At 42.6% G+C, this 20,276-nt stretch overlaps 1 non-coding gene across 1 annotated transcript; it reads left to right on the forward strand.

The window, feature by feature from the left end:
• Positions 1–7,439: 7,439 nt before the first annotated feature.
• Trnaw-cca (transfer RNA tryptophan (anticodon CCA)) lies at positions 7,440–7,511 on the forward strand. Its single transcript has one exon. It is a non-coding gene; the product is annotated as a tRNA-Trp (tRNA).
• Positions 7,512–20,276: the final 12,765 nt, after the last annotated feature.

Here is a 20,276-nt window from a genome sequence, read left to right on the forward strand (position 1 = left end):
AATGCATCCATTTCTGCCAGGTTTTCTTTCTTTAGAGAGTATAACTTTTGAAAATAGTCCTTTATAATTGTTTGAATATCTTGGGTTCTTGTTGTGATTTTTCCTGTGGCATCCCTGATCTTATTAATTTGGGTTTCCTCTCTTCTTTTTTTTTAATTAATCTTGCCAATGATCTGTCAATTTTATTTTTTTTGAAGAACCAGCTTTTTGTTTTATTAATTTTACCTATGATTTCCTATTCTCTATTTCATTCATTTCCGCTCTTAGTTTGACTGTCTGGCTCCATCTAGTAACTTTAGGTTCCATTTTTCATGTTTTTCTAGTTGTTTTAATTGCAACATGAGATTATTTACTTGGTCTGTCTCTATTTTCTTGATGTGGGCACTGAGGGCAATAAATTTGCCCCTCAGGACTGCTTTTGCTGTGTCCCACAAGTTTCTTTGTGATGTGTCTTCATTTTCATTGAATTGTAGAAACTTTTTAATTTCTTCTTTGATTTCTTCTGTTATCCAGACATTGCTAAGGAGTGTGCTGTTCAAGTTCCATGTATTAGAGAAATTTCTGCGATATGCTTTGTTATTGAGAACTAGCTTGATTCCACTGTGGATAGGATACAGAGCATTATGTCAATCCCCTTGTATTTGCTTAAGTTCCTTGCATGAACTATGATATGGTCATTTTGGAGAAAGTTCCATGAGCTGCTGAGAAGAATGTGTACTGTGTTGTTTTAGGGTGAAATACTCTGTAGATGTCAGTTAATTCCGCTTGAAGTATGGCCTCACTTAATTCGGTAGCTTCTTTGCCAATCCTCTGGTTGGTAGACCTGTCCTTTGGTGAGAGTGGGGTGTTAAAGTCTCTTAGTATTATTGTATTGGGATCTATTTTATTCTGTAAGTTTGAGAGTATTTGCTTAACATATTTGGGTGCTCCAACGTTTGGGGAATATAAGTTGATAATGGTAATGTCCTCCTCTTGGATTGTTCCCTGTATAAACATGTAGTGTCCTTCTTGTCTTTTTGTATTGATTTTAATGAAAAGTTTATTTTGTCAGATATCAGGATTGCTACACCTGCTTTCTTACTGGGGGCATTTGATTGGTAGATCCTTTTCCAACCCTTCACTCTGAATTTGTTTGTATGTTTGGCTGAGAGGTGGGTCTCCTGAAAGCACCAGATGGATGGGTCATGTTTTCTGATCCAATCTGCAGTTCTTTTTCTTTTGATTGGTGAATTAAGCCCATTAATATTAAGAGATAGTAGAGAGAGATGCACTGTGGTCCCTGTCATTCCCTGTTCTCCTAAGTTTTTCTTCTTTCCTTTCCTCCTGTGCTTGCTCAGTTAGACTTTGATTAATGCCTGTTTGGGGCAGGTCCCTGTTCCTGGTTGCTTTCTTCAGGTTGTGTCCCCCCTCTTAGTATTCTTTGTAATGCTGGCTTAATGTGTATGTATTCATTTAGTTTTTCTTTACTATTAAAAATTTTCAGTTCTCCATGGAATGTGAATGCTAGCTTTGCCAGGTATATCAGTCTGGGTTGGCAGTTATTGGCTCTCAGGGATCGTATGGTGCTTTCCCAGGCCTTTCTTGCATTCATTGTTTGTGTGGAAATATCTGCAGTGATTCTAAATTTTTTTCCCGTTGTAGTATAGCTCCTTCTTCATTTTTGCTGCATGCAAGATTGTTTCCTTATTATTTAGATCTATCATTTTTACAATAATGTGTCTAGAAGTGTTTCTCCTGGGATCCTGCTTGTTAGGTGTTCTATATGCTTCTGTTATGTATGTAAGGTGATCTTTTTTAAGATGGGGGAAATTTTCACTGATAATCTTGTTGTATAAGTGTTGCTTGCCCTTGCTTTGATATTCCTCACCTTTGTCCACTCCAATTATACAAAGGTTAAATTTCTTGGCACTATCTGCTTGCTCTTGGATTTCCCTTTGGCATAATTTAAATGATTTTTCCATATCTGTGATTTTTTGGTCCAGTTGGTGTATTCTGTCTTCTGTATCTGACACCCTACATTCCATTTTATTCACTCTGTTAACAAACAGAGTGGTTTGTGGTTTTTATGGAGGAAATGGACTCCTTTATGGATTCAATTTTGGTTCTCAAAGTACTAATCTCATCTCTTAGTGAGGTGTGTATTGCCTCTATTTTTGTACTAATCTCAGCTCTTAGTGAAGTGTGTGCTGCCTCTATTTTTGTACTAATTTCACCTCTTAGTGAGGTGTGTGCTGCCTCTATTTTTGCATGCACCTCCTGTTTAATACCCTGCATCTCTTTTGGTATTTTGTTCCTGTGTTCTTTACATTTCTGGTCTATTTCTCACTTTAATTCTTGAGTCATTGCCTCCAGCATCTCTTGGATGTAGCTTTTGTCTTCCATTCTTGCTTTGTTGCCACTGGGGCTCTCCCCTGGGTGGCTGCTTGCTTTTGGGGGTAGTTTGCTATCCTGAGTATTGATAAACCTTGTAATTTTTCTCTGTGATTTTTGCATAGTGATTCAAAGATTATTAGAGACTATTCTGAGATTTTGTTTTGGTCAATAGGTCGGTCTTTGCTTGGTTGCTGTTTCTGTGCTGGCAGAGAGAGTCTGTACCTGGTCTCGGTTCTGTTGGGGGCCAACCTCCAGCTGCTGGTTTGACCCAGGTAGGGTTCTTGGCTCTCTGCCTTAGATCACTGGCAGTTCCTGCCTTTAGAAGGGTTGAGCAGCCTAGCCTGCTCCTGTTTACTCCTACAGATGCTCTTGGTGAGATCGAATGTGCTGGATGTACTCTCCCAGTTGCTGGAGTCTGCTATGGGCTCCTGATGGTTTTTTGTTTGTTTGTTTGTTTGTTTGTTGTGGGGGTTTTTTCGCTAGTTGTAGGTCTGAACTCTGAGCCTGGGTGCTGTCCCTCAGCTCTTAAGCTCAAGGCTGGCGCCCTACCTTTGAGCCACAGCACCACTTCTGGCCCTTTTTGCTTATGTGGTGCTGAGGAATCAGATCCAGGGCCTCATGCACACAAGACAAGCACTCTACCGCTGAGCCACCTTGCCAGCCTGAGCTCCTGACTATTATCAGGTGCTAGGGGCCTGAATTGTCCAATTCCCAGCCCAGGATATATGGGTCGGGTTCTGGTGGGGTTTGGGCTTCTGGTTCTCTTACCCTGGACACCCAGGTCTTTTGCTGTCACAGGCATGATTCCCCAGGGGGTGCAGTTCCCTGTTTCCCCCCCCCCTGCTGAGGTGTATGCTCAGCTTCTGACTTCAGCTGGGAGGAGTAGGCTGTGTTGCTCAGGCACTGGGTCCCCAGGCTTGGTCCCGGCCCCCAGCCTGGGGCATGTCAGTTGGACCTGTGCTGCTGTGTATCCCGCCTGGGTTACACAACCTGGAGTACACAGTTCAAGTAGGCTGTTGTGACCCAGGGGCACTGTTCCTGGCTTGGGCATTTAAGCTCCCTTCCAGGGGTGCTCTTGCTCTAGCCTGGCTGGCTGGGTGTGCTCCACGGGCTGGTGGAGCTCTCAAACAGTTCCCAGTTTCAGTGGGTCCTGTAGTCCAGGTGTTGGGGTAGGGGTCTGGGTCAGGGTCTGGGGGTTCCCACCAGCTCTGGTCTCCCTTGAGGGATACACTGTCCCCTGAGGGGTACTCACTCTGGAGCTAGTTGTTGTGTCTGTGTGATGTAGGTTGCCAGTTGCTTCTGCAATCTGAAATTATATGTGTTAACCATCACACCTGATCTGCACTGAAATTCAGTCTCCCTTCCCAGTGTCTGGAGTAAAAAACTGCCCAAGACTTCAAAACAGATCTGCATTTCCACAGTGACTAAGTGCTGTCTCTGAGCTTTTGTACTCAAGGCCAGTCCTCTACCACTTGAGTTACAGCTCCACTTTGGGCTTTGTGATAGTTGATTGGAGATAAAAATCCCATGAACTTTCCTGCCCAGGCTGGCTTTGAACCATCATCCAAAGATCTTGGCCTCCTGAGTTGCTAGGATTGCAGGTGGCCAGCATGTGCAAATTCTTACTTTAAATGGGGGATCAGCCAGGTGCCAGTGGCTGCTACTACCCTAGCTACTCAGGAGGCTGAGATCTGAGGATCATGGTTCAAAGCCAGCCCGGGCAGGAAAGTCCGTGAAACTCTTTTCTCCAATAAACCACCAGAAAACCAGAAGTGGTGCTGTGGCTCAAGTGGTAGAGCGCTAGCCTTGAGCTAAAGAGCTGAGGGACAGCGCCCAGGTCCAGACTACAGGCCCCATGACCAGACACAAAGAAAAACAAAACAAAACCAAAAAAAATGGGGACAAAAGCAAGTCAAAATGTTTCAGTAAACAAGTTTCAGCAGTTCAACCATGTAACAATTGTAAATCAAGCTGCAACTTTCCTGTCCTATGTCTATAGTTTTCTAAAACAAGTACATTTCTGAGGGCCACCAGAAGGTGTTTGTAGCATTTTTTATCATGCATATTCAACACACTCACTGGATTTTCCTGAGTTGTCCTACCTGCTTGATAATGTACTTTGCTTTTCTTGTAAGTTTGATACTGAAATTCAGTAAACTTTTAGGAGAAGTATGAAGAGGGAAGAAAAAATAAAAAAGGGGGGAAAACCTTGCTCATGTAACTGTAACCCTTCCTCTGTACAGTATTCTCACAATAAAAAACTTACTTTAAAAAAAAGGGGGGAGGGAGAAAGGAAGGAGGGGAGGAAAGGGAGGAAAGGAGGAAAGAGGATGGGGACATGTCAAAAGGACAGATGAGCCAGCCTAAAAGAGCTTATAATGGCCAAAGCTGAAATACTTTCAAACAACATAATGATTTTCTGTCAGGTGCCTGTGGCTCCTAGTACTCCTAGCTACAGGAGGCTGAGATCTGAGAATCATAACTCAAAACCATCCCTGGCAAGAAAGTCCATGAAACTCATCTCTAGTTAACTAACGAAAAGCTGAAGCTGTAGCATGAGTGGAAGAACGCTAGCTTTGAATAAAATAGCCTTGAGTAAAATAACTCAGCACCCAGGTCCTGAGTTAAAGCCCTATGAAGGGCACCAAACTTTTTACATTATGTATGAAAATGTACGCATTATCTTGCCCATGTAATTGTAACCCCTCTGTACAGTATTTTCACAATTTAAAAAAAATGTATGAGTCTGTACTGACATAAAGAAGGGGAAAAAATATCTCATGTAAGTAAAGTACCGTCATCCCCCGCTAGATTGAAGTTCACTTATTGCAGCTTCAGTGTACCATGAGTTTGGGTTTTTTTTAATACATGAATAGTGATCCCTCACTTATAGCATGAATTACATCCCAGAAACTCCCCACAATAGGTGAAAATCCACGAAGTAGCAATAAATGAGCCACAATATAGCGAGGGTCAACTACTAATTTGCTACCTCGTGAATTTTCACCTATGGGGGCGCGGGGCCAGGAGTCGTGACTCCCACCATCGGTGAGGGATGACTATACAAAAAAAAAACCAGCTTCTTCTTATAAAATTGCAATGTAGGAAAAAAAGATGAATGTAGGGAAAAAAGTCACCATTAGTTCAAACAGCACAGTAATAATTGTTGCAGTCAAGATGGATGCTAAACTCAGTGGTTACAAGTTCGAAAAGAGAATATTTGCACAGTCTGATAGCATTTACTATGAAGTATTTATTATAAATACTAGCTTTACAGTGGAGAAATTCAGCTGACACTTGTGACTAGGTGATCTATTTAATCTCATCAGTAATAAGGCAGGCATGTTGGTGCCCTGCACCTCTCAGTAACACTGCCTGAGAAGTGCAGGTTATCCATGGAGGAAAGAAAAAGGAAGATATGAGGAAAAGGAAGATGATTGTTAACCTCTAGCAGATTAAAAGTGGCATACAGATGGGTGTGGTAGTACAGGCTTATAGTCCCAGAACTCTGGAGACTGAGGCAGGAAGATCATGAGTTCAATGCCACCAGGGCAACATAATGAAAATCCATATAAAAAAATAAAGGATCATGCCTGTAATCCTAGCTACTCAGGAGGCTGAGATCTGAGGATTGCAGCTTAAAGCCAGCCTGGACAGGAAAAGCCATGGGTTTTTTACTATTTTATTTTATATTATTACAAGGGTGATGTACAGAGGGGTTACAGTTATGTAAGTAAGGTAATGAGTACATTTCTTGTCAAACATTGTTACCCTCTCGCTCGTTTTCTCCCATTTTCCCTTCCTCCCACTTCTTTTCCCCCCCAAGTTGTAAAGTTCATTTCCAATATCGTGTCTTGTATTACTGTTGCAATAGTTTACCCTTTGTCCTTTGTCTCAGCTTTTTGTTATTCGTTCCCTTCCCCAAATTGGATAAATATATATACAAGACACAGGGCACCCAAATCAAAATCAGTGGCAATGGGGGATAAACCAAAGGAGGGAAAAAAAGAAGGAAAAAGGAAATCACTTCATATGGTACATTTAAAAAACCCTTTTGTTTCCATATCTTGGAGTTCATTTCAATTAGCATCATTTTACATGGCCATATGTACATACATAGCTATTGAGTTATTGTGATCCTCTGCTGTCCATCAGACCCTTATCTCCAATTAGCCACCAGAGAACTAGGAGCTGTGGCTCAAAGTGGTAGAGTAGTAGCCTTGAGCAGAAAAGCTCAAGGACAGTCAGTGCCCAGGCCCTGAGTTCAAGCCCTATGACCAAAAAAAAACAAAAGGAGGGAAGGAGGGAAGGAGAGGGGGAGGGTTGTTCCTTGTGGTAATTCATTAGGCTATATTTTGTTTTTTATGTAACTGCCACATTCTAAGTATAAACGGCTTTGTAAACATAGATAGGCATTTGGGAGGGCATTAGAAGGAAATCTACAAAGTACATGGAAGTGCTAACAAGGGTAGTGGAATCATTGTCATCTTTATTACAGTTTTATTTCATGTCCAGGGTTTTTTGTTTGTTTGTTTGTGTTAATGAACATAAGATTTGTAACTCAGATAAAATGCTCAGAGCATTATTTCCTGCTATGCTACAAAGTCATTTTCTAGCTGCATCCTCAGAGTGGTTTCTCTGTCATTGTTTGGGAGGAGACAGCTCTGGGAGCAGGGGTTCCCTCCCTCCTCTCCACTACCACACACACACACACACACACACACACACACACACACACACACACACACACCACAAAGTTTTCATGCAGCATTCTTCCTACAGTAACTATTGTAGGATTTTTGGCCCCAAAGATTTCTAGCTGGAATTGGACAGGGGTTTGCTCTGGGACTGCAGAAACCCACCTCCAGCTCTGCTCTGCAGGTACTACTCATCTTCTGCACTCCCTCTCTCAGATCGCAGAGTTGCAATCTGCTCTGTGGCACTGAACTCAACTGCATGTGCCCTCGTTGATGCCAAGTTTACAAAAACTCAAGGGAGTTGAGCAGGAAACAGCAGAAATGCAGGACATGAGAATGTTAAAGGTTCAAAAGTCACCCTACTCTCACGGCCTCGTAGCGCAATGGTAGCGCATCTGACTCCAGATCAGAAGGTTGCGTGTTCAAGTCACGTCGGGGTCAAAGAGAGCTGTTTTTCCCCAGCTGATTAATGGCAAGGTTCACATTTTAATCGATTCTGTGTGAGAATAGCTAGAATGTCACTTTCAAATATGCAGGAGTCATTATGCAGTACTGGCAGGTGTTGCTTTCAAGCCTGGAAAACTCTATAGAAATGGATGAATGACAAATCAGTCTACAAAAAATGAACTGAGCTATATTAAACACTTGGAATTTTTTTTTGGCCTGGTACCATCTAAGTGAACCCAATTAACCACCAAGAAGCCAGAAGTGAAGCTGTGGCTCAAATGGTAGAGCACTAGACTTGAGCAAAAGCAGCTCAGGGGTAGCACCCAAGCCCCCAGTTCATAACCCAATACAAGCACCAAAGAAAAAGGTTTTTTTTCATAATAAGAGAAGCATAAATACTAAACTCCCCATTTTTTTCCAGTGTTGAGGCTAGAATCCCCAGCTTCCCATATGCACTGTTCAATCTATGTATATATGGTCATGACAAAATGAACCCCCACCCCGCTCTGCAGCACAGGTGACTCACCCAAGTAATCCTAGCTCCTCAGGAAGCTGAGAGGCAGAGGATCATAATAATCATGAGATCCCCAGTTCTGACAGACTTCTGCTAAGCCCTCCTTCCAATCACCTCTCACACCTTGACATTTCATTTATACTGTGACTGTCATGAGAAGCCAACCACTTGGGACCAAAGATTCATATCACAAAGGAGCAACACAATTGGAAAGATTTATAAGTACTCAAGAAATCCACCTGAAAAAAACAAAAACAAAAAACATTAGGCTGTTCATGAAGAATAATAGCTAAGGCAAGAAGAGCTGTTTGAGTGGCTCAAGTGGTAAAACACATGTCTAGCAAGCTTGAGGCCCTGAGTTCAAACCCGATTATTGCCAAAGAAAAAAGTTCTCAAAGGTTACAAAGTACTTTTTCCCCCCAGTGTACATACTGGGGCTTGAATTCAAGATCTAAGTGCTGTCCCTCTTTCCACTCAGGCAGGAGCTCTACCACTTGAGCCACAGCTCCACTTCTGGTTTCGTGTGTGTGTGTGTGTGTGTGTGTGTGTGTGTGTGTGTGTGTGTGTGTGGTGTTAATTGAAGAGTCTCACAAACTTTTCCTGCCCTAACTGGCTTCAAACTGTGAGTAGCTATGATTGTAGGCGTGACCCTCTGGCTAAATCATTTTCTGGAACCTTTTGAAGTGGGCAAATCCGCGGTGACAGACATTCACTGCCCTCTAGTGACCACATGAGAAAATCACATGAATTCGGATCTCCATGATGAGGTCCCCAAAGCAAGCCAGACTTTGGTCTTTCCAATCTTCCCAGGCCTCCTACATGCTACCGGAATTCTCCAAGACCCGGTGTTTTGCGGGTGCCTTCTAGAGGAAGTCTGTTTTGTTTCCTTTCACACGATGAAAAACGGGAGATCACCACACACAGACACACACACACACACAAACTTTTTCTCTCCTAGCACTCCGCTGGACACTGTCCCCCATGAGTCGGACAGCTCCCCACTGAGCTCCAGGCACGTGTGGAGCCAAGTCCCCTGCAGCCATCGCTGCAGCTCCCTGGGCAGCCACCTGGGTTCTGATCCCGCCCCACCAGGACACCCCTAATGTTGGAGCCTGTTGTACCCGCATTTGACAAGTTGCTCCCCCACCCCCGCCCCTCCACCAGCCTCTCCCCCCATCAACTGCTAGGCCAACAGGAACACAGAAAGCCCTGGTGTCTGCAATAAACAGCCTCCAGACTTTCTCCTAGGCCAAGCTGGCCCTCCCTATCACACTCATCCAAAAATCTCCCCCACACCCCCATCTCCTGAACACCTGGGGAAGGGGGTGGGAATGGCTTTGCGGTAGGCTGAGCCAGCTGCCACCTCACTTTTGAGCTGCAGCTGGATTTCATGCATCATCAAAGAAGGGGTTGTGGAGGCTGGACAGGTAGATTTCCCAGAGGCCTTGGCATGGAGACGTGGAGGCCATCTCACTCCTTTCTCTCTTTCTTTCTTTCTTTTTTTTTTTGTCAGTCATGGGGCTTGAACTCTGGGCTTGGGCAGTGTCTCTGTACTCTTCAGCTCAAGGCGAATGCTCTACCACTTGAGCCACAGTGCCACTTCTGGTTTTTCTAGTGTTTTATTGGAGGTAAGAGACCAATGGACTTTCGTGCCTTGGCTGGCTTTGAACCATGATCCTCAAAACTCAGCCTCCTGAGTAGCTAGGATTACAGGCATGGGCCTTGGGGGGGGGGCAGCTCACTCCTTTCTTTAAAAGGCATACTGCAACACCTATTTAACAATATAATCAATGAAAATTTTCCCCACCTCAAAAACGACCATCTTAACTACATCACAAAAGCTTATCGAACACCCAACAAGCAAGACCCCAGGAGAAACACTTCTAGACACATTATAGTAAAAATGATAGATCTGAATAATAAGGAAACAATCCTGCATGCAGCAAAAATGAAGAAGGAGCTATACTACAATGGGAAAAAAATAAGAATTACTGCAGATCTCTCCACACAAACAATGAATGCAAGAAAAGCCTGGGAAAGCACCATACGAGCCCTGAGAGCCAATAACTGCCAACCCAGACTGATCTACCCGGCAAAGCTAGCATTCACATTTGATGGAGAACTGAAAACTTTTAATAGCAAAGAAAAACTAAATGAATACATAAACATTAAGCCAGCATTACAAAGAATTCTAAGAGGGGGGACACAACCTGAAGAAAGCAGCCAGGAACTGGGGCCTGCCCCAAACAGGCGTTACTCAAAGTCTAACTGAGCAAGCACAGGAGGAAAGGAAAAAAGAAAAACTTAGGAAAACGGAATGGCAGGGACAACAATGCATCTCTCTATACTTTCTCTTAATATAAATGGGCTGAATTCGCCAATTAAAAGAAAACGAACTGAGGACTGGATAAGAAAACAAGACCCATCCATCTGTTGCCTTCAGGAGACCCACCTCTCAGCCAAACATACAAACAAACTCAGAGTGAAGGGGTGGAAAAGGATCTACCAATCAAACGGCCCCAGTAAGAAAGCAGGTGTAGCTATCCTGATATCTGACAAAATAAACTTTTCATTAAAATCAGTACAGAAAGACAAGGACGGACACTACATATTAATAAAGGGAACAATCCAAGAGGAGGATATAACCATCATCAACTTATATGCCCCAAATATTGGTGCACCCAGATATGTCAAACAAATGCTCTCAAACTTACAGAATAAAATAGATCCCAATACAATAATACTAGGAGACTTTAACACACCACTCTCACCAAAGGACAGGTCTACCAACCAGAGGATTGGCAAAGAAGCTACCGAATTAAGTGAGGCCATACTTCAAGCGGAATTAACTGACATCTACCGAGTATTTCACCCTAAAACAACACAGTACACATTCTTCTCAGCAGCTCACGGAACTTTCTCCAAAATAGACCATATCATAGTTCATGCAAGGAACTTAAGCAAATACAAAGGGATAGACATAATCCCCTGTATCCTATCTAACCACAGTGGAATCAAGCTAGCTCTCAATAACAAAGCATACCGCAGAAATTTCTCCAATACATGGAAATTGAACAGCACACTCCTTAACAATGCCTAGATAACAGAAGAGATCAGAGAAGAAATAAAGCATTTCCTACAACTCAATGAAAATGAAAACACCTCACAAAGAAACTTGTGGGACATAGCAAAAGCAGTCCTGAGGGGCAAATTTATTGCCCTCAGTGCCCACATCAAGAGAATGGAGACAGACCAAATAAATAATCTCATGTTGCAATTAAAACAGCTAGAAAAACAGGAAAAAATGGGACCTAAAGCTACTAGAAGAAGCCAGATAACCAAATTAAAAGCAGAGATTAACCAATTAGAAAATCAGAAAACCATAACCAAAATAAACCAAACAAAAAGCTGGTTCTTTGAAAAAATAAACAAAATTGATGGCCCATTGGCTAGATTAATTAAAAAAAGAAGAGAGGAAACCCATATTAATAGGATTAGGGATGCCACGGGAAACATCACCACACGTACCCAAGATATCCAAACAATTCTAACAGACTACTTTCAAAAGCTATACTCTCTAAAGGAAGAAAATCGGGCAGAAATGGATGCATTTTTAGAGAAATACAAGTTGCCCAAACTGAGCAAAGAAGAAGTTAACCAATTAAATAAGCCAATATCCTATAATGAGATACAGGAAGCTATCAAAAGTCTTCCAACAAAAAAAAGCCCAGGACCAGATGGATTCACAGCAGAATTCTATAAGACCTTTAAACAAGAACTAATACCCATACTCCTCAAGCTCTTCAGAGAAACAGAGAAGGAAGGAGCTATCCCAAACTCATTCTACGAAGCCAATATCACACTCATCCCCAAACCAGGCAAAGACCCAACCAAAAAGGAGAATTACAGGCCAATCTCCTTGATGAACACAGAAGCAAAGATCCTTAACAAGATTCTAGCTAACAGAATCCAGAAACACATAAAAAAAATAATTCACTATGACCAGGTAGGCTTCATCCCAGAGACACAGGGATGGTTTAACATACGTAAGTCAATAAATGTAATCCAACATATCAACAGAGCCAAGGTCAAGAATCACATGATTATCGCTACAGATGCAGAAAAGGCCTTTGACAAAATTCAACATTCATTCATGCTAAAAGCTCTGGAGAAAATAGGAATAGAAGGAACATTTCTAAAAACAATAAAAGCCATTTATGACAGACCAATAGCCAATATTATACTTAATGGGGAAAAGCTACAACCAATTCTCCTAAAATCAGGAACAAGGCAAGGATGCCCACTGTCTCCACTCCTCTTCAATATAGTCCTAGAACCCTTAGCCAGGGCAATAAGGCAAGAAAAAGACATTAAAGGGATCCGCATAGGGAAAGAAGAAGTTAAACTATCCCTTTTTGCAGACGACATGATACTATACCTCCATGATCCCAAAAACTCCATCCCCAAACTCTTAGAAATCATAAGTCACTTCGGCAAAATAGCAGGATACAAAATAAACCCACAAAAATCAGTTGCCTTCCTATACACTGATAATGTACAGGAAGAGAGGGAAATAAAGGGAGCAACCCCATTCACAATAACCTCCCGAAAAATAAAATATTTAGGAATTAACCTAACCAAAGATATAAAAGAACTATTTAATGAGAACTATAAAAAGTTAAAGAAAGAAATTGCAGAAGACACTAGGAAATGGAAAGACCTCCCATGCTTCTGGATAGGCCGACTTAATATAGTAAAGATGGTAATACTTCCAAAACTAATATACAAATTCAACGCAATTCCTATTAAAATCCCAATGACGTACATCACTGAAATACAGAAAACAGTCCAAAAATTCATATGGAACAACAAAAGACCTAGAATAGCCAAAACAATTCTAGGGGATAAAGACAATATGGGAGGGCTATCCATGCCGAACTTCAAACTCTACTACAGAGCTATAATAACAAAGACAGCATGGTACTGGCACAAAAACAGACCCGAAGACCAATGGAACAGAATAGAAGATCCAGAAATAAATCCACAGGCCTACAGCCAGCTGATATTCGACAAAGGAGCCAAAGACATACAATGGAAGAAACACAGCCTCTTCAACCGCTGGTGCTGGGAAAACTGGGCAGCCACATGCAGAAAACTAAAAGTGGACCCCAGCCTATCACCATGCACCAACATCAACTCAAAATGGATTAAAGACCTTAACATTAAACCTGAATCTCTGAAACTACTGCAGGACAGAGTAGGAGAGACACTCGAACTAATAGGCACAGGAAGGAACTTCCTGAACAGAGTCCCAGGGTCACAACAAATTGGAGAGAGACTCGACAAATAGGACTACCGTAAAATAAAAAGCTTCTGCACAGCTAAATCTATTGCAACCAAGCTAGAAAGACAACCAACTAATTGGGAAAAAAATATTTACCAGCAATATATCAGACAAGGGGTTAACATCCAGTATATACAGGGAACTCAAGAAACGAATCCCTCCCAAACCTAACAAACCAATTACTAAATGGGCAAGGGACTAAAGAGGGACTTCTCAGATGAAGAAATAAAAATGGCAAAGAAATACATGAGGAAATGTTCACCATCCCTGGTGGTGAAGGAAATGCAAATAAAGACAACCCTGAGATACCACCTTACCCCAGTCAGAATGTCCCACATCCACAAATCAGCCAACGACAAATGCTGGAGGGGATGTGGAGAACGAGGAACGCTATTACACTGCTGGTGGGAATGTACACTCATACAACCACTTTGGAAAGCAGTCTGGAGGGTCCTTAGAAAGCTAAAGATTGACCTCCCTTACGACCCAGTCATACCACTTCTAGGCATCTACCCTGAACAACAGGAACCAATATACAAGGACACGTGCACCTCCATGTTTATTGCAGCACTGTTCGCAATAGCTAGGATATGGAAACAACCTAGATGCCCCACCACAGATGAATGGATCCAAAAATTGTGGTATCTATACACAATGGAATATTATGCAGCCATTAGAAATGACAAAATAATGGCATTTGCAGGGAAATGGATGGAGCTAGAAGGAATCATGTTGAGCGAGGTAAGCCAAGAACGAAGAGACAAACAGTACATGGTCTCCCTGATAAGTGGATGATGAATCCAAAATGTTAGGTGATATGACAAAACTAACAGGACTTAAGAAACAAAGAACTCCCACTCATCTGGTTGAACCACTACTAAATATCTCCATGCTGCTGAGCACATATATGGTATATAACATATGAGCACCGTTATATATTACAGACTGCGATAGACAATTTGCTCCAGGAAAGTTAGAATGAACTTGTGACTTTAAATGAGCATCATTATTCCACAATACTGTGAATTTCCGGAAATTAAGTAATCACTTAATCACAGTCAAAAAAAAAAAAAAAAAGAACCTTGGGGAAGGGAGGGAGGGAGGGGATGGTAGGGGGAAAACAATGGAGGGGGTAACAATGTTCAAGAGGAAGTGGAAGTGTACTCATTACCTCACTCATGTAACTGTAACCCTCTGTATAGTATCTTTACAATAAAAAAAATTAAAAAAATAAATAAATAAAAGGCATACTGCAGAGATAACCCACCCAGAAGCCACTTGAGGTACCAGTGACAGACCCGCCCATTGCGATAAACGGAGAAACACCCGAGCCCGGAACTCACACCCACAACGGGAGCCCCAGAGCTACACAGAACGCCCGCAGAACACCAAAGCAAAAGACCTACAAGGAACTGGTGCTGATCCGGAGAGTGCAAACCCCAGCGCTCAGAACCTGTACAGAGGCCCAGCCCCCACCCCTAGTCCGAGGCGTGGAAACTGTGGACCCGACAGCATCCACAGAGGCAGAGACAGAAGAGAATCACACAGAGCCACCACCGCCCAGCCCAGCCCACAACCACCCCAACTGAACTCTGATTGCAACAGCAACTGACAACCTACATCACACAGAAACAACCAGCTCCAGGGTGATACCCCACAGGGGACAGTGTTTCCCTCAAGGGAGACCAGAGCTGGAGGGAATCCCCAGACCCTGACCCAGACTCCCTACCCCAACACCCGGACTACAGGACCAACTAAAACTGGGAACTGTTTGAGAGCTCCACCAGTACATGGAGCACACTCAGCTGGCCAGGCTAGAGCAAGAGCACCCCTGGAAGGGAGCTTAAATGCCCAAGCCAGGAACAGCGCCCCTGGGTCAAGACAACCAACAGTAGAAGAAATTTGAACTGTGTACCCCAGGCTGCATAACCTAGTTGGTATACACAGCAGCAAAGGCCCAACCGGCATGCCCCAGGTGGGGGCCGGGACCAGGCCTGGCGATCCCGCGCCTGAACAACACAACCAACTCCTCCCAACTGAAGTCAAAAGCTGAGCATATGCCTCAGCAGAGGGGAGAAAATCAGGGAACTGCACCCCCTGGGAAGCACGCCTGTGACAACAAAAGACCTGGAGGCTCAGGACAAGAGAAGGCCAAACCCCACCAAAACCCCACCCATATACTCTAGGCTGGGAATTGGGCAACACAGGCCGCCAGCACCTGATAGTAGGCAGGAGCTCAGGCTGGTAAGGTGGCTCAGCAGTAGAGTGCTAGTCTTGGGTGCATGAGGCCCTGGATCTGATTCCTCAGCATCACATAAGCTGAAAGGATCAGAAGTGGTGCTGTGGCTCAAATGGTAGGGTGCCAGCTTTGAGCTGAAGAGCTGAGGGAAAGCACCCAAACCCAGAGTTCAAGCCCACAACTGGCAAAAAAAAACAAAAAACAAAATATCAGGAGACTATAACAGTCTCCAGCATCTGGGAGAGTGCATCCAGAACATCTGATCTTGCCAAGAGCACCCGTAGGAGCAAACAGGAGCAGTCTAGGCTGTTCAACCCTTCCAAAGGCGGGAATTGCCATCGATCTACAGCAGAGCCAAGAATCTTATGTTGGTCAGACCAGCAGCTGGAGGTAGGCCCCCAACAGAACAAAGATCAGGCACAGACTCTCTCTACCAATACAGAATCAGCAACCAAGAAAAGACAGACACACCAAAACAAAATTGCAGATTAGTCTCCAATAATCCCCGAACCCCCATTGGAAAATCACAGAGAAAAATTACAACGTTTATCAACTCCCAGGATAGCAAACTATTCTCAATAGCCAGCAGCCACGCAGGGGAGAGCCCAAGTGGGAGCAAAGTAGGAATGGAAGACAAAAGCTACATCCAAGGGATGCCAGAGGCAATGATTCAAGAAATAAAGCAGGAAATAGACCAGAAATTAAAAGAGCACAAGGATGAACTATCAAAAGAGATACAGGATATCAAACAGGAGATGTATGCAAAAATAGAGGCAGCACAAACCTCAGTAAGAAGTGAGATAAATGCCAAAATTGAGGCAGTACATACCTCATTAAGAGGTGAGATCAGTACTTTGAGAACGAACATCGAATCCATAAAGGAGTCCATTTCCTCCATGCAAACCACAATAGAAGCCACAGTTAACAGAGTGAAGGAAATGGAATGTAGAGTGTCAGAAACAGAAGACAGAATAAACCAACTGGACCAAAAAGTGACAGATATGGAAAAATCACTCAAATTAAGCCAAAGGGAAATTCAAGAGCAAGCAGATAGTGCCAAGAAATTTAACCTTCATATAATTGGAGTGGACGAAGGAGAGGAATATCAAAGCAAGGGAATGCAACACCTATTCAACAAGATAATTGGTGAAAATTTTCCCCACCTCAAAAAAGAACATTTTACCTACATAACAGAAGCATACAGAACACCCAACAAGCAAGATCCCAGGAGAAACACTTCTAGACACATTATTGTAAAAATGATAGATCTGAATAATAAGGAAACAATCTTGCATGCAGCAAAAATGAAGAAGGAGCTATACTACAACGGGAAAAAAATTAGAATCACTGCAGATCTCTCCACACAAACACTGAATGCAAGAAAGCCCGGGGAAAGTACCATATGAGCCCTGAGAGCCAATAACTGCCAACCCAGACTGATATACCCGGCAAAGCTAGCATTCACATTCCATGGAGAACTGAAAATTTTTAATAGCGAAGAAAAACTAAATGAATATCATAAACATTAAGCCAGCTTTACAAAGAATACTAAGAGGGGGAACACAACCTGAAGAAAGCAACCAGGAACAGGGACCTGCACCCAGACAGGCATTAATAGAAGTCTAACTGAGCAAGCACAGGAGGAAAGGAAAGAAGAAAAACTAAGGAAAACAGGGAATGACAGGGACCACAATGCATCTCTCTATACTATCTCTTAATATTAATGGGCTTAATTCACCAATCAAAAGAAAAAGAACTGCAGATTGGATCAGAAAACATGACCCATCCATCTGGTGCTTTCAGGAGACCCACCTCTCAGCCAAACTCAGCCAAATTCAGAGTGAAGGGTTGGAAAAGGATCTACCAATCAAATGCCCCCAGTAAGAAAGCAGGTATAGCTATCCTGACATCTGACAAAATAAACTTTTCATTAAAATCAGTACAGAAAGACAAGGACGGACACTACATATTAATACAGGGAACAATCCAATAGGAGGATATTGCCATCATCAACTTATATTCCCCAAATATTGGTGCACCCAGATATGTTAAACAAATACTCTCAAACTTACAGAATAAAATAGATCCCAATACGATAATACTAGGAGACTTTAACACACTACTCTCACCAAAGGACAGGTCTACCAACCAGAGGATTGGCAAAGAAGCTACCGAATTAAGTGAGGCCATACTTCAAGTGGAATTAACTGACATCTACCAAGTATTTCACCCTAAAACAACACAGTACACATTCTTCTCAGCAGCTCATGGAACTTTCTCCAAAATAGACCATATCATAGTTCATGCATGAACTTAAGCAAATCAAAGGGATTGACATAATCCCCTGTATCCTATCTGACACAGCAAAAGCAGTCCTGAGGGGCAAATTTATTGCCCTCAGTGCCCACATCAAGAAAATGGAAACCGATCAAGTAAATAATCTCATGTTACAATTGAAACAGCTAGAAAAACAAGAAAAAATGGAACCTAAAGTTACTAGATGGAGCCAGATAACCAAATTAAGAGCAGAGATTAACCAATTAGAAAATCAGAAAATTATAGCCAAAATTAACCAAACAAAAAGCTGGTTCTGTGGCTGGGAAGGTGGCTCAGTGGTACAGTGCTTGTCTTGCATGCCTGAGGCACTGGGTTCGATTCCTCAGCACCACATAAGCAAAAAGAGAAAAGCCGGAAGTGGCACTGTGGCTCAAGTGGTAGAGCACTAGCCTTGAGCTGAAGAGCTGAGGGACAGCGCCCAGACCCAGAGTTCAGGCCCCACGACCGGACCCAAAAACAAAACAAAAAGCTGGTTCTTTGAAAAAATAAATAAAATTGATGGGCCAATGGCAAGATTAATTTAAAAAAGAAAAGAGGAAACCCATATTAACAGGCTTAGGGATGCCACGGGAAAAATCACAACATGTACCCAAGATTTCCAAACAATCCTAACAGACTACTTTCAAAAGTTATACTCTCTAAAGAAAGAAAACCCTGTAGAAATGGATGCATTTTTAGAGAAATACAAGTTGCCAAAACTGAGCAAAGAAGAAGTAAATCAATTAAATAAGCCAATATCCTACAACGATATACAAGAAGCTATCAAAAGTCTTCCAACAAAAAAAAGCCCAGGACCAGATGGATTCACAGCAGAATTCTATAAGACCTTTAAAGAAGAACTAATACCCAAGCTCTTCAGAGAAAGACAATATGGGAGGGCTATCCATGCCGAACTTCAAACTCTACTACAGAGCTATGATAACAAAGACAGCATGGTACTGGCACAAAAACAGACCCGAAGACCAATGGAATAGAATAGAAGATCCAGAAATAAATCCACAGGCCTACAGCCAGCTGATATTCGACAAAGGAGCCAAAGACATACAATGGAAGAAACACAGCCTCTTCAACCACTGGTGCTGGGAAAACTGGGTGGCCACATGCAGAAAACTAAAAGTGGACCCCAGCCTACCACTATGCACCAACAGCAACTCAAAATAGATTAAAGACCTTAACATTAAACCTGAATCTCTGAAACTTCTGCAGGACAGAGTAGGAGAGACACTTGAACTAATAGGCACAGGAAGGAACTTCCTGAACAGAGTCCCAGGGTCACAACAAATTGGAGAGAGACTCGACAAATGGGACTACCGTAAAATAAAAAGCTTCTGCACAGCTAAATCTATTGCGACCAAGCTAGAAAGACAACCAACTAATTGGGAAAAAAATATTTACCAGCAATATATCAGACAAGGGGTTAACATCCAGTATATACAGGGAACTCAAGAAACGAATCCCTCCCAAACCTAACAAACCAATTACTAAATGGGCAAGGGACTAAAGAGGGACTTCTCAGATGAAGAAATAAAAATGGCAAAGAAATACATGAGGAAATGTTCACCATCCCTGGTGGTGAAGGAAATGCAAATAAAGACAACCCTGAGATACCACCTTACCCCAGTCAGAATGTCGCACATCCACAAATCAGCCAACGACAAATGCTGGAGGGGATGTGGAGAAAGAGGAACGCTATTACACTGCTGGTGGGAATGTACACTCATACAACCACTTTGGAAAGCAGTCTGGAGGGTCCTTAGAAAGCTAAATATTGACCTCCCTTACGACCCAGTCATACCACTTCTGGGCATCTACCCTCAACAACAGGAATCAATATACAAGGACACATGCACCTCCATGTTTATTGCAGCACTGTTCACATTAGCTAGGATATGGAAAAACTCAGATGCCCCTCCATAGATGAATGGATCCAAAAATTGTGGTATCTATACACAATGGAATACTATGCAGCCATTAGAAATGACAAAATAATGGCATTTGCAGGGAAATGGATGGAGCTAGAAGAAATCATGTTGAGCAGGTAAGCCAAGAGCAAAGAGACAAACGGTACATGGTCTCCCTGATAAGTGGATGTTAAATCCAAAATGTTAGGCGATACAACAAAATTAACAGGACTTAAGAAACAAAGAACTTCCACTCATCTGGTCCAACCACTACTAAATATCCCCATGCTGCTGATCACATGTATGGTGTATATGTGTACACTGTTATATGTTATAGACCGTGATAGACAATTTGCTCCAGGAAAGTTAGAATGAGCTTGTGACTTTAAATGAGCATCATTATTCCACAATACTGTGAAATTTG

Source organism: Dipodomys merriami, unplaced genomic scaffold (assembly GCF_024711535.1).
Source record: "Dipodomys merriami isolate MVZ:Mamm:240054 unplaced genomic scaffold, mDipMer1.0.p SCAF_19, whole genome shotgun sequence".
Classification (NCBI taxonomy): Eukaryota; Metazoa; Chordata; class Mammalia; order Rodentia; family Heteromyidae; genus Dipodomys; species Dipodomys merriami.